At 44.4% G+C, this 14318-nt stretch overlaps 1 protein-coding gene across 2 annotated transcripts in view; it reads right to left on the reverse strand.

The window, feature by feature from the left end:
• FMC1 (formation of mitochondrial complex V assembly factor 1 homolog) overlaps positions 1 to 14318 on the reverse strand; it is a 53993-nt gene that overhangs the window by 28376 nt on the left and 11299 nt on the right. The window lies entirely within an intron of this gene.

Here is a 14318-nt window from a genome sequence, read left to right on the forward strand (position 1 = left end):
CTATCTGCAGTAACCATTATCTCTTTCTCTGAGAGATCCCCTGTAACAATCCCATGCCTTCTTGAATTCAGACAGTCTTTCCCTCTCACACACTCATTCCCAACAATTCTCCCTTTCTATCCCCTCTCTTGTGTCCCAAGTTCATGCCTCCTCCTTTCCTTCTGTGTCCCGAGTTCGTGTCCCCCCTCCCTGCCTTCCAACCTTTGTCCCAAATTCATGCTCCTCCCATGTCCCCCCCTCCCTGAGTCCCAAATTCACGTCCCTCCCATGTCCTCCTCCCCTCTTTTCTCCCTTACTTCAGGGCCATCCAGCCTCTGCCAAAGCCGGATCAGTGTCCCCTGCAAGCACATGTTTGTCTTCCTTCCAGCTTTGCTGCTCCTTATCTTCAGTGCCAGCTGTACTTGGTTGCCGGGACAGCGTGCAGCAGCTCTTGCATGCTGTATGCTGCTGCCGGTTCTGGTTCAGGGTTAGCCATGTGCAGTGTGCATGAGCCACTGTGCGCTGTTCCGGCAAACAAGTGCAGCTGGTGCTGAAGATAAGGAGAAGCCAAGACGGTAGGAAGACGGACACGTGCTAGCAGGGGACACTAATTATTCAAGGACCGGCAGGAAATTTTCGTGGTCCGGCACCAGTCTGTGGACCAGCGGTTGAAGAACACTGCTCTAGACGCTGTATCAATGAACTTGGTCCGGATGATGTTGACCGAATCATAGAAGGCTGCGTGTCAGGTTCCGAGTCCCCCACCATGCTTGATGTTGATGCCAACATCATACCAAAAAGTTTTTTTGAACTGAAATTTTTGGGCTCTGAGTGATCTCTTTTGCATACAAATAGTCCGATTGTTTCAAAAACATTTCTTAAAGCCACTCTGTACCCTCTTTGACATGGAGGGGAAAATAGCCATCATGAAGTCAAAGGGCTCAATGGTCTGGGGAGCTCAAATGACTAGGATGCTACAAATAGTCGACACTCCCAGGAGAAAAAAGGGCCCGGAGTGACCCAAAGGCAGAAAAATAAACCAAAATCAAGTAAAATACTGGAACCTGAAAAAAACAACAAATTATGAGGAAAATAATGAAAAACAAGTACAAGAAAGCACAAAATAAGGGTAAAGGTTCGAAGCACTGAAGACACAGCTTCTCAGATCCACAGAAAACAAAGAACTGATGGTCCCACAAGCCAACGTCGGGTGGGAATGCACTGGCACACACGCAATATGGGTACTGCCAAAAAATTTAAAGTGACAGTGTACTTGGTAGTGTCTGTACTGGGTTCTATGGATGACATCACACACATGTGAGATGATTATGACTGCCTGTCCTTGGAGAATAAATGCCTATTTTCATGTTACTTACACGTTGCAGTTCCCAGGATACAGTCTGGGCAGAGTTGCAAAATATACAAATTATGCTGCAGGCAATGAATGTAAATAAAGCTTGAATTACTGAAAGTGCCTAAATACACATAGGTTGTACGAATCTTGCTAGAGGGTCAAGCTCACTGTCAGTCCTTCCCCAGTGCCCTCAGTCCTTTGATCTTTAGAGAACTGTTCAGGACACACTAAGAATATAAGAACTGCCGTACTCGGAGAGACCAACAAAGGTCCATCAAGTCCAGTATCCTGTTTCCAGAAGTGGCCAATACAGGTCACAAGTACCTGGCAAGCTCCCAAAAGAGTAAAACAGATTTTATGCTGCTTATCCTAGAAATAAGCAGTGGTTTTTCCCAAGTCCATCTTAATAATGGCTTATGGGCTTTTCCTCAGAAAATACTTTTTCACAAAAAGGGTGGCGAGTGCATTGAATGGTCTCCCAGCAGAAGTGGGTGGTGGAGATAAAAAGTGTATACAAATTCAAGAAAACTTGGGAGAAGTATATTGGATCTCTAAGGGAGAGGAAGAGATAGCAAATGGCAACGATAGGCAGACTAGATAGGCCATATGGTCTTTAATTGCCTTCATTTTCCACTGTTTCCATTAAATTATCCAAACTTTTTTTGAACCCTGCTAACTGCTTTCACCACATTCTGTTTGTTTTAAATGTACTACTTAGTACCTTCATTGCATGTGCCCTAGTCCTAGAATTTTGGGGAAGAGTAAACAAGCATACATACTGATGTAAATAGCCAGAGAGAGAGAAGCAGAGGATCAGCAGGCTTTACAACTTAACTCAAATAACCAAGTGGTTTTGCAGAGGCAGTACTCCTATCCCGTCTCCACGAATTATAGCCCCGACCCCATTAACTCAGTCTGATCCTATCGGCACAAGTCTCAAACAATTATGATTTTATATTTAAATCATTTTATTAAAGTATAAAAAGAAACAATATTCTGTATAACTGTCATTTTACAAATCACAAATACAGAATAAGGATCAACAAAACCCCTTTCCACCAGCACCTCCCAACAGTCCAATACCTTTCTCCCTTCCCTCCAGCCCACCCCACTGCGGTCTAGCACCTATCTCCCTTCCACCCAGCTCCAACTGTGGTGTCTCTCTCCCTTCCCTCTCCATGATTCCTTCGCTTCTCTCCCATCCCTTCCACCTCCAGCTCCTGGCTCTAGGCCTGGGTCCAGCATTTCTCTCCCTTCCCTCCAGCTCTAGCCCCCCCCACCCACCCAATGGGTCCAGCGCTTCTCTCCCTTCCTTCTAGCTCCAGTCAACCTCTTCCCTGTGGGTCCAGCACTCTCTCTCCCTTACTTTCCCACCAGCCTCCACCGCAATCCAACACCTCTCTCCCTTTCCCCCAGCCGCCAGTTCAGAGCATCACCCCCCTTCCCTCCAGCAACCCCCATGGGTCCAGCACCCTCTCTCCATTCCCTCCAACTCCACCTCCCACAATGCAGGTCCAGCACTCTCTTGATATCCAGCTTCCAGCAGGTCCAACTTACCTCCTGTGTGGTCCAGTAACAGCACCCTCATCTCCACCATTTTGGCCCGTAGCAGCAGTAACTTCTTCCCACTCCTGCCATGTTATCAAACCTTATAGAGCAGCCCTGAGCTCTCCACCGATCCTCACAGGCCTGTTCTGAGGTCTTCCCTCACCCACAGTCCCTCCTTCTGATGTAACTTCCTATCCTTGTTAAACAGGAAATTATATCAGAAGGAGGAACACCAGCAGAGGGAAAACTTCAGAGCAGGGCTGTGAGGATAAATGGTGGGGGTGGGAGGGAAGGAAATAGAGATGTGGTAATTGGTTTGTTTGGGGTTTGTTGTTTTGTTTTTTGGGGGGAAGGGATACCGCTTCAGCATCTGAGGTAAAAGTCTTCTTTTTTTTTGTAGGTACCCAAAAGTCCCTATATCATTCTCTACTCCTATAGCTCTGCTTCAGCACAGTACTGAGAGCAGGTTGCCTTTGTGGTCCGTTTGCAGCAATACTAAGAATCTCAACCAGAAATACAAATCATTTAAAATTCTGACAGTCTTTAGAAGTGCTTTTGTGGTTAGTTAACAACAATGTACAGATGGTTCTATTGTGAAAAAAAAATAATCTTTTGGCATATGGCACAATAATTAAATGAGAAGTTTCAAAAATTCACTTAAAGTGAAAGCACATTCTGGGAAACATACGCTCTCAAAAGGGTTCTATAGTGGCATTCCCTGAGTTCAACATTATGCACAAGAGCAGGAATACGTTTAAGAGCTATGAGCAAGAGGTCCCCTCCAAGTTCCCTCTGTAAATCCCGTTGCCAAGCCTCCATTATGATAGAAAAATCCCAAGATGGACCAAGGTCACTAAGCTGTCTATGGAAAAAAAAAGAAACCAAGACTTTGGCCTCCGGATCCACCTCCACTTCTAAAAAGTTACAAAAGCGGATCCCAAAATCCAAAGATAAAGAACCTCTAGGCAGAGACCCCATGTAATACGTCAGTTGACAATGGGCATAAACAAGTCCAGGAGGGGAAACATCCCTTTGCAGCAACTCAGCACGGGACAGGAGCATCCCATTGTCCCGCAAGATGTGGAAAAGATACTCGAAGCCCCCAGCCCTCCATCTACCAAAAACAGAAGGAGCCATCCCTGGGGAAAAGGAGAGATTACTCTCCAAAGGCAGCAAAACACTGACATGAGGATCCTGATGCCACAGTGGAAGCAACTGCCGCCACACCACCCAACGAGGTCTAAATAGGACACTATATCTGCATGGGTGTGGCACCTCTGCCAGCTGAGCATAGAGAAAAGAAAGAAGGTGAACAGGATAAAAATAATACTATTCAAGAGAAATATCAGCATACCTAGCAGTACCCAAAACCCAATCCAAAATATGCTGCAAGAGACAATATATAGAGTAATATTTGGCACCCCGAAACCCCCCCCCAATCCCAGGAGCCCAACAAGAAATGCCAGCGCATCTTAGATTTCTGCCCCCCCAAAAAAAGCCCCTTCAATAACAAGGAATATAAAGCCCGTATATCTTTCTGCAGGAGACATAAGGGAAGCTTCTGGAGAACATAGAGCCATTTAGCGAACAAAACCATCCGAAAACGGTGCACCCTCCCCATCAACAAAAGCGGCAACTCCTGCCATGTAGCCAAAACTGAGCTGGTAACGGAAAGCAGACGATCCATATTCAAACGGTAAAGCTGCTGAAAATTCATGGATAACTGGATCCCCAAATAACAAAAAGAAGATTCAGCCCATTTCAACGGGAATTCCCCTAAAGATGCGGTATATAAGCCTAAAGTTTAGTTTAGTTTAAAAGAGAATTAAAATTAGTACTGCGAGAGATGATATGATAAAAAAATTTTAAACTAGACAAAGAATTCCAAGCGAGGAAAAAAAAAAAGGCTAAACAAAACCCCCTCCAGGCATAGGAAGCAAAGAGACTGCAAAAACTCACCACCTCTACCTGTAGGAGAGACTGCACAGCCAAGTCAGTAGCTCTGACTTGGGGAGTGTGTGGTGCAGTGGTTAGAGCTACAGCCCCAGGCCCCTGGGGTTGTTAGTTCAAATCCCACACTGCTCCTTGTGACCATGGGAAGTCACTTAATCCCCTAGTGCCCCAGGTACATTAGAGTGAGAGCCCACCGAGACAGATAGGGAAAAATGCTTGAGTACTTGAATAATTTGTAATCAGCATAGAATTGTAGGATATGTGGAAAATAAATAAATGTCAAATGTTCTGTCTCCACCTGCTAGTGGAGGTGCATAACCCAGTTATCTGTGCCTGTCTGGAGGGACGCTATAGAAATAGGTTTTTACTCACTGTGGTTGATTCCTTTTCTCAGTGGGTAGCAGCATTCTCAATAAGGTACTCAATAAGGAAGTCCTAACTACGCAATTTTTTACATGCCTGGGAATGCCTAAGGTTATTGATCCTGACAATGGTCCAGCTTTTCTTTCTCAGCAGATCAAGACAAAGTACATATCCTTTATCTCCCAGCACAGCAAACAGAAAGAATGAATCCAACAATGAAAGCTCATTTCAGCCCCAGGCTTAATTTGACTGGAAAAAACTGGTATCAAGTACGGTACTCCCTTTGGACCTTTCCTGTTATCAGAGCTACTTTCTGTAAATCCACACATTTTGCAGCTTTAATGGGAAGGCCAATGCCTTGATGGGAAACTTACTGAAGTCTTTTCTTCCAGGAGGCCCAGACAATAATTCCTGACCATAAGTGAATTAAATCTCTATCAAAACATCTACAAAAAATATAGGCTAACCAGAAAAGTCTAGAGATCATATGCAGACAGTATACAAAGGAGCACTGAAAAGTTCTCAGCCCAACCAACTTCCTAAACTCTGAGTATTATTTTGTCACTGTAGCTGAAAAGAATGTTATTTTATTTTGCAAAGTGCCAATTTGCAGAATCGTAATGCTGTTTTTAACATTGTTTCAGATCATTCATTGAACCATATCAACGAAAAGAGTGGAATTTTCAAATGTGGAACTCCAAGCCATCATGAAGTTCCTATTTCTGCAGAAGAAAATTCCAAAGAAAACCCATTAATGTATGATGCAAACATCATACTCCACAATGGTGTGCAAACTTTCAGCGTAGAGTTTTTGAGACCGAAGATACAACAAGATCTGTGAGTCCTCAAACGATGTTAACTCCTAAAATTGTTGACCATGTCCATGACCTGATTTTGGCAGATCGGTGAGTATTAGCTAAAACTATTGCTGAGACATTACAGATATCCAGGAAATCTATTGGGTGTTTAATCCATGAGCAGCTGGGTATGCAGAAGCTGTCAGCCAAGTGGGTGCCCAAATGTTTGAATGCTGACGAGAAATGTCGTTGAGTGGACACTTCCAAGTTGATTTTGCAGCATTTTCAGTGAGCTGGTGCCAACTTTTTGGAACGATTAGTTAATGTTGATGAAACATGCTAACATGTTATACCACTATGATACTGAGACAAAATGACAGACCATACAATGCCAGCACTCAGATTCTCCAAGGCCAAGGAAATTCAAGACCCAAAAGTCAACAGGAAAGGTCATGGCCACAGTGTTTTGGGATTACTATACCAGTTTCTCTGTAGCACAGGAGTGAAGTTTCCACCCTTCTACGCTGATGTTTCCAGTTCAACTCCCACTCGGTACCTCTCAGTCAAAAAGTAATCTTACACTTATCCTTTTAAACATGGCATACTTTGTGACTTTTTTTGTTTTTATACTGTTGAAGTATGCAATTCTGAAATAATGAAGAAAAAGGATATAACAGGGCAGTGAGATTTACCTTGTTCTGTCTCCTAGCGAATTAACTGCCATTCACTACTTATAAGGAGCAGTATAGGTGACGGAATAATCATGCACCAGACACCAGTGTGCTGACAATTCGGCGCAAGAAAGAAGTGCGCCGCAGGAAAACTTAGTTTTAAAGAGCTCCGACGGGGGGTGTGGGGGGGAACTAGTGCTGCCCGATTCGAATCGAATCACCGATTCATTTTGGGTGAATCGATTCTAATAGATTTGCCCCGCCAAAAAATCGGCTTCCCGATTCATTGACTGACCCTCCACACTCGCCCTCTAAAGCAGGAGTGGCAGCGCTGCCTTTTGCTGGCCTGCCGCTCCTGCTTTAGAGGGCGAGTGGGGAGGGTCAGTCGGGAAGTGGCTTACCCGCTGGCCTCCCGTTGCTGTGCTCTTCGTCTTCCCCACTGGCCTCCCGAATCAATTTTCTTAACTTCAACAGCCTGCAATAAGATCGCTGGTGCTAGCGATCTTTGCAAGCTGCTGAACGGCTTCGGAGCGTCTTCTCTTTGCTGCGGTCCCGCCCCTTCTCTGACATCAGGGGGGACAGGCAGGCAGGTCTTCGGGAGGGATGTAAGCCTTCGAGGGGGGGACAGACCAGGGGAGGAGGGCCCTGGTGTAGAAGTACACGGAGGGAGGGAGGGAGGGAAGGGGGGGTTCAAAGAGACGTGCATATGCCGGACTTTGGGGGGGAAGAAATAATGGGTCTGAAAATAGAGGAGAGGAAGAGAGATGATGGACAATGGGATTTAGGGAGGGAAGGAACAGAAAGGGAGAGAAGTTGGACACAAGGGATGGTGTGGAGGGGGGGCATAGAGATACTGGATAGGAGGGTAGTTGGGAAACGAAAGGGAGAGATGGTGGACCCTGGGGTGATGGGAAGGAGAGAGAGATGCTGGATGAAAGGGTAGTTAAGAAAAGATGGATCTGTGGATGGAGACGAAAAAAAAGAAAGATGCCAGACCTCCGGGGGATGGAAGGAAAACGGAAGGGGAGGACAGAGATGGCAGATGGATTGTTAGAAAGGAGAAAGAAGAAAGAAGGAGACCCTGGCAAGCAGTTATCAGAAGACAACCAGAGCCTGGGACCAACAAGATTTGAATGACCAGGCAACAAAAGGTAGAAAAACTAATTGAGAGAGAGATGCTGGATGGTAGTTAAGAAAAGATGGATCTGTGGATGGAGACAAAAAAAAAAGAAAGATGCCAGACCTCCGGGGGATAGAAGGAAAACGGAAGGGGAGGACAGAGATGGCAGATGGATTGTTAGAACGGAGAAAGAAGAAAGGAGGAGACCCTGGCAAGCAGTTATCAAAAGTCAACTAGAGCCTGAGACCAACAAGATTTGAATGACCAGGCAACAAAAGGTAGAAAAATGAATTATATTTTCCCTTTTGTGATTATAATATGTCAGATTTGAAACGTGTATCCTGCCAGAGCTGGTGTTAGACTGCAAATGTGAGCTAGGATTTAAGAGAGAGAGGAAAAGTCTTTTTTGTTTGTTTATTTTGTTTACAACACAGCGCCAGTGTGATTAGGAGAAGGCGAAGAGGCTATAAAAGGGGTGAAAAGGCTATAAACTAAACCCAAAAAACAGCAAGGGAATATATTTATCCAAGGTGATACTTATAAATCACTGTTGTACTAATCACCTTTGTTTTACTTCAAACTCTAATTTCAACACAAAGCTGATGTGGTTAAATGAACACTCAGACCCGCACCTGAGGTCCGGTGAAACAAGTTCTCGGAGCAGCTGTTAAGGAGACCATCATAGTTATTCACAGTCTCCTCCACCAGACAAAGACTAAATAACAACAACAAATAAACTTAAAAGAAAATAAAATAAATTTAACAACAGAGAGGGTCCTCACGTACGTTGTCATCAGTGTGTGTATTGCCCTCATGTCCTCAACACTGACCAAGAGGTAATTCCTCAAACAGGGGGCAAGAAATTTTATCTAAGAACAGGTACTAATTGTTTGTCATCTGCAGTAATATATTGCATTATTTGCTCTTGTAGGCTATATTACATAGGACATACTCGGCGTGCTATTAAAATTCGCATTGCCGAACATTTGAGCAATATAAGATGCAAACGTGTTACTGCCCCCTTGGTGAGCCATTGGATTGAGTAACAGCACTCCATTGAGGAATTACAATACACTGTTCTTATGTGTGCTTATAAAGAATCTGGAAATATTACTCAACATCTTCTTTATTTAGAGCAGAAGTTTATATTCCAATGGCATACCCTGGCCCCCGCAGGATTAAATAATGATATTGAATGGTTTCAATTATAATCTTTCACTCATGATGTAAGGAGTGATGACGTAGTAGGTAGTAAAAGGGGAGTGTATTTAAAGCGTGGCCTGCTGGGAAGTTCCTCTTGTCAGCAGTGCGTGTGTGTGCAGTATGGAGTGTTTGTGCCAGTAAGTCGCAGAGAGAGTGTGCATATTGAGTATTTCAAAATGTACTGTTTATTAAGCTAGTAAGCTGTGTGGTATAGTGTTGATTTGAGTCATCTTGTAATTGTAGTACCCCTCCTGAAGAAGCCAGCGGGTGAAACCTAGGTTGGGGGGTCGGTATTGTGAATAAACAGAGGAGCCCGGAGCAGTTTTGTGTATCATCTACACCATTCAAAGTTAAGTTGTTGTTAAATTTATTTTATTTTAAATTTATTTGTTGTTATTTAGTCTTTGTCTGGTGGAGGAGACTGTGAACAACTATGATGGTCTCCTTAACAGCTGCTCCGATAACTTGTTTCACCGGACCTCAGCTGCGGGTCTGAGTGTTCACTTAACCACATCAGCTTTGTGTTGAAATTAGAGTTTGAAGTAAAACAAAGGTGATTAGTACAACAGTGATTTATAAAATAAACCCACCAGGATGTTTGCAAAAAAAAACAAAACACCCAATTGGGCAGGAAAATCAAATCGAAAAACCAATTCAGTAGGCTGAATCGAATTGAAATTTATTTTCCTGAATTGGGCAGCACTAGGGGGAACCCCTCCACTTTACTCCATAGTGTTTGTGCTGCCGTTGGGGGGGGAACATTATAGAGAAAAATTGGAAAAAGTTCTGTTTTCTCTATAATGGAGGGTTCTAACCCCCCAACCCCCCCCCTCCAACAGCAGTGCAAGCACTATACAGTAAAGTGGGGGGTTCCCCACTCACACCCCACTTCGGAGGTCTTTAAAACTAAGTTTTCCTGCGGCGCGCTTCTTTCTTGCGCTGAATTATCAGCGCTCGATTGGTGGCGCGCTGGTATCTCACGCGCAACTGACTATGAACCGCAGTATAATCAAATCAGAATTGCTATTATTGTATGGCTCATTGTCTAGCACAGCGGATTAGAGTGAAGGTTAGTGTGTAAGAATGTCACATTTTTTCAATATGCACACTGATGTTCCCAGATCAACTCCCACTGAAACTAATATATTATAAATATCCTTTTAAACATGGTATACTGTGTTTTTATTATCCTTTTAATGATGGTATACTTTGGGTTTATTATGTTAAAGCTTACAATCCTGAAATAATAACAAATCAGTAAAAAACACATAATATAACTTAACGTCGTAAGGACATCTATCCAGCATCTATATCAGGAAAAAGTGGATTTTTTAAAAAAAATGGGTATCAGGCACCTACCCGACACCTAAGTAACGCTGATTGGAACTTGCGCCACGAGGACGTCTAAAGCACGCCTAAAACTAGACGTAGTTTACAGAATCGGGGCCTTAAGGCACAAGTTTTCCATAAAGAATCATTCTTTATAATACTGAGCCTCAAAATAGTACCTGGCGAGCCACGAGTTTGAGACCACTGCTCTACCCCTACAGCAGTGGTTCCCAACCCTGTCCTGGAGGAACACCAGGCCAATTGGGTTTTCAGGCTAGCCCTAATGAATATGCATGAAGCAAATTTGCATGCCTATCACTTCCATCATATGCAAATCTCTCTCATGCATATTCATTAGGGCTAGCCTGAAAACCCGATTGGCCTGCCTTGCAGATTTCCTCAATAGGTGTGGACCTGAGGAACGCTACGGAGGCTGCCATCGCTCGGACCTTGTGTCCCGTTACTCGACCATGCAGCGCGAGACCAGCCTGAGCGTAGCAAAAGGTGATGCAATCGGCCAACCAGTTGGACAAGGTGCGCTTGGAAACTGGGTGGCCTAACCGGTTTGGGTCAAAGGACAAAAATAATTGTGGGACTTTCCGGTGTGGTTGAGTGCGTTGGAGGTAAAAGACCAACGCTCTCTTACAGTCAAGAGTGTGAAGCGCCACCTCTCCGGGGTGAGAGTGGGGCTTGGGAAAAAACACGGGCAAGACGATGGACTGATTGAGGTGAAACAATTTTTTGGTTAAGTCTTGATTCCTGAAAAGTTTTTGGTGATTATGACAGGTACCAACTTGGTATGCTCAAATATGGTTTTGGTTTTACTGCATCACGTAAGAACTATGAGAAATAGACATTTTTATGTTTACTGACAATAAAATATATAGTCAAGTTTACGTTTCGCACAAGCGACTAAATGAAACAGAATTAAAAGTGTTTTGCTCCCGAGTTTCTTTTATATTCAGTGTCTGGTGCATCACGTTGTAGCATCCAACAATAGTCGGCAAGCATTGACGGATTCCAATTGCCCTGGTATCGTTTCTCCATCGTAGCTATGTCTTGATGAAACCTTTCACCGTGCTCGTCACTCACAGCACCGAGATTTGCGGGGAAGAAGTCCAAGTGTGAATGGAGGAAATGAATCTTGAGTGACATATTGCACTTCATTCTCTTGTATGCTTTGAGAAGTTTGTCTACCAGCTGAATGTAGTTTGGGGCTCTGTAATTGCCCAGAAAATTGTCAACAACGTCTTTCAAGGCTTTCCAGCCAATTTTTTCCGGCCCAACTAACAGATCTTCAAATCGCTTGTCACTCATAACATGTCTGATCTGGGGGCCAACAAAAATACCCTCTTTGATCTTGGCATCAGTTATTCTTGGGAACATCTGTCTTAAATAACGAAAACCTTCCCCTTCCTTGTTCATTGCTTTCACAAAATTCTTCATGAGTCCCAGTTTAATGTGAAGAGGAGGCAAAAATATCTTTGTCGGGTCAACAAGCGATTCATGTGCTACATTTTTCTGTCCTGGAACTAACTTTTTACGGAGTGGCCAGTTCTTTCTAGAATAGTGCGACTCTCTGTCTCGGCTGTCCCATTCGCAGATGAAACAGCAGTACTTTGTATAGCCAAGCTGCAGTCCTAGTAACAGAGCAACGACTTTGAGGTCTCCACAGATATTCCAGTTATACCTGGTATACTGGACATACTTTAGTAACATTTCCATATTCTCATATGTTTCTTTCATATGTGCTGCATAGCCAACAGGTACTGAAGGATAAACGTTGCCATTGTGCAACAGAACAGCTTTCAGGCTTAACATTGACGAATCAATGAAAAGACGCCACTCTTCCGGGTTGTGATCACAACCAAAGACCGAGAACAATCCTTCAATGTCACAACAGAAACAGAGACTGTCGACTTGTGCAAAAAATTTGGTTATATCATGATGCCGGTCTCGAAACACAGAAATTTTCGTACCTGGTGATAGCAAACACCATTCCTGCAGTCTCGAACCTAGCAGCTCAGCTTTTGCTTTTGACAGACCCAAATCTCTGACCAAATCGTTCAATTCGGACTGTGTTATCAGATGTGGATCGCCTGATGAGGATGGTTCAAAATCCGGGTCAATGTCACTGTTAGAACCCTGCACTGCAGTTTCTTCATCTGGTTCGTCTAAGGTCCAATCCTCTGGTGGTTTCGGAACTGGAAGACTGTCATCATGTGGCATGGGTCTCATTGCTGAAGGCAGATTAGGATATTCAATTGACTTCTTGTTTTTGGCAGAGAAACCAGACACATTAGTCAAACAGAAATAACAGTCCGTCACATGGTCTTTCTGTTCTCGCCATATCATCGGAACAGCAAATGGCATCGTCTTTCGAGTACCTCTGAGCCAGGCTCTCAGACTAACAGCACATGTCGCACAGCAAATGTGAGGCGCCCATTGCTTGTCTTGATCACCTATTTTGCAGCCAAAATACAGATGATAGGCTTTCTTTACAAGGGCAGTCATCGAACGTCTCTGAGGCGTAAGTGTATATTCCCCACAGATATAGCAGAATGTGTCGCGGCTGTTACGACACCGACGAGACATATTGCCCGACACCAAAACGTCTATAGCATCAAGCTTACTTACTGTTATATTGCTACAGCTACTATACTACTATACTTTACTATACTGATACTATATACACACACGGACTATCTATATTAACCAAATGAGCAGGATCGGTGTATGGAAGCCACCATTATAGCATGGTGAGACAGCGCAAGCTCGTTCAGACCTGCCCAGACATGCCCAGGATGTCATCTTCCATAAAACAGCTTCCAACCTGGCTAGATTTTATGCATGGACATACCCAGGCGGCACAAACCGTTGTTGATAAGACACTTATGGGAGAAAAAATTGTTTGCATCCAAATATAAGAAAAAATCACGACAAAATTGAAGATTTCTCTGAAATGGTACGTGATGGGTAATTTTTGATGTAATATTCATGATCAGCACCCAAAATTCTATAAGAAACACCCAGCAGTGTTCAGGAAGCAAAAACTTTGTTGTGCAGTGAAATCAGACACTACTTTAGGCAGGAACTTTGGATGTGTGCGGAGTACTACCTTGTCATGGTGGAAAACAGTGAAGGGTGGGTCCGCTACCAGAGCCTGTAGCTCACTAACTCGCCGGGCGGAAGTGAGTGCAAGCAGGAAAATCACCTTCCACGTGAGGAATTTAGGATGGCATTTGTCTAGGGGCTCAAATGGAGGTTTCATTAGTTGAGCCAGAACCACGTTAAGGTCCCAAACCTCCGGAGGGGGTTTGAGAGGAGGGTGGATATTCAGAAGACCCTTCATGAAGCGAGAGACTAAGGGGTGGAGCGAGAGGGCTTTTCCTTCCAGAGGCTGATGAAAGGCCACAATCGCACTGAGATGTACTCAAATGGAGTTGGTCTTTAGGCCGGAATGAGATAATTGAAGTAAATAGTCAAGGACCAGAGGGACAGGGACCGACACCGGGTCATGGCTGTGAGAGGAGCACCAGGCTAAGAATCTGGTCCGCTTTTGAGAATAGCAGGTTCTCGTCGAGGTCTTTCTAGAGGCCTCCAATATCTCCTTGACTGATTGAGACACGGGGAGAGAAGTCAGGGGGAAAGAAACCAAGCATTCAGATGAAGAGATTGAAGATTGGGATGTAACAGCGAACCCTGACTCTGTGATAGTAGAGAGAGAAACCGAGGCAGAGGCAGTGGATCTCTGACACTGAGTTGAAGTAGAAGGGAAAACCAAGGCTGGCGTGGCCAGCGAGGGGCAATCAGGATCAGGGTGGCTTTCACCATTTTCAGGTGGACCAGCGTCCGCAGGATCAGAGGGAACGGCGGGAACGCGTACAGAAACCTTCCCTCCCAGTCGAGGAGGAAGGCGTCGGCCTCGAGTCGGTCCGGGGAGTGTATCCGGGAGCAGAAGAGGGGCAGTTTGTGATTGTGGGGGGATGCAAACAGATCTA

Source organism: Geotrypetes seraphini, chromosome 2 (assembly GCF_902459505.1).
Source record: "Geotrypetes seraphini chromosome 2, aGeoSer1.1, whole genome shotgun sequence".
NCBI lineage: Eukaryota > Metazoa > Chordata > Amphibia > Gymnophiona > Dermophiidae > Geotrypetes > Geotrypetes seraphini.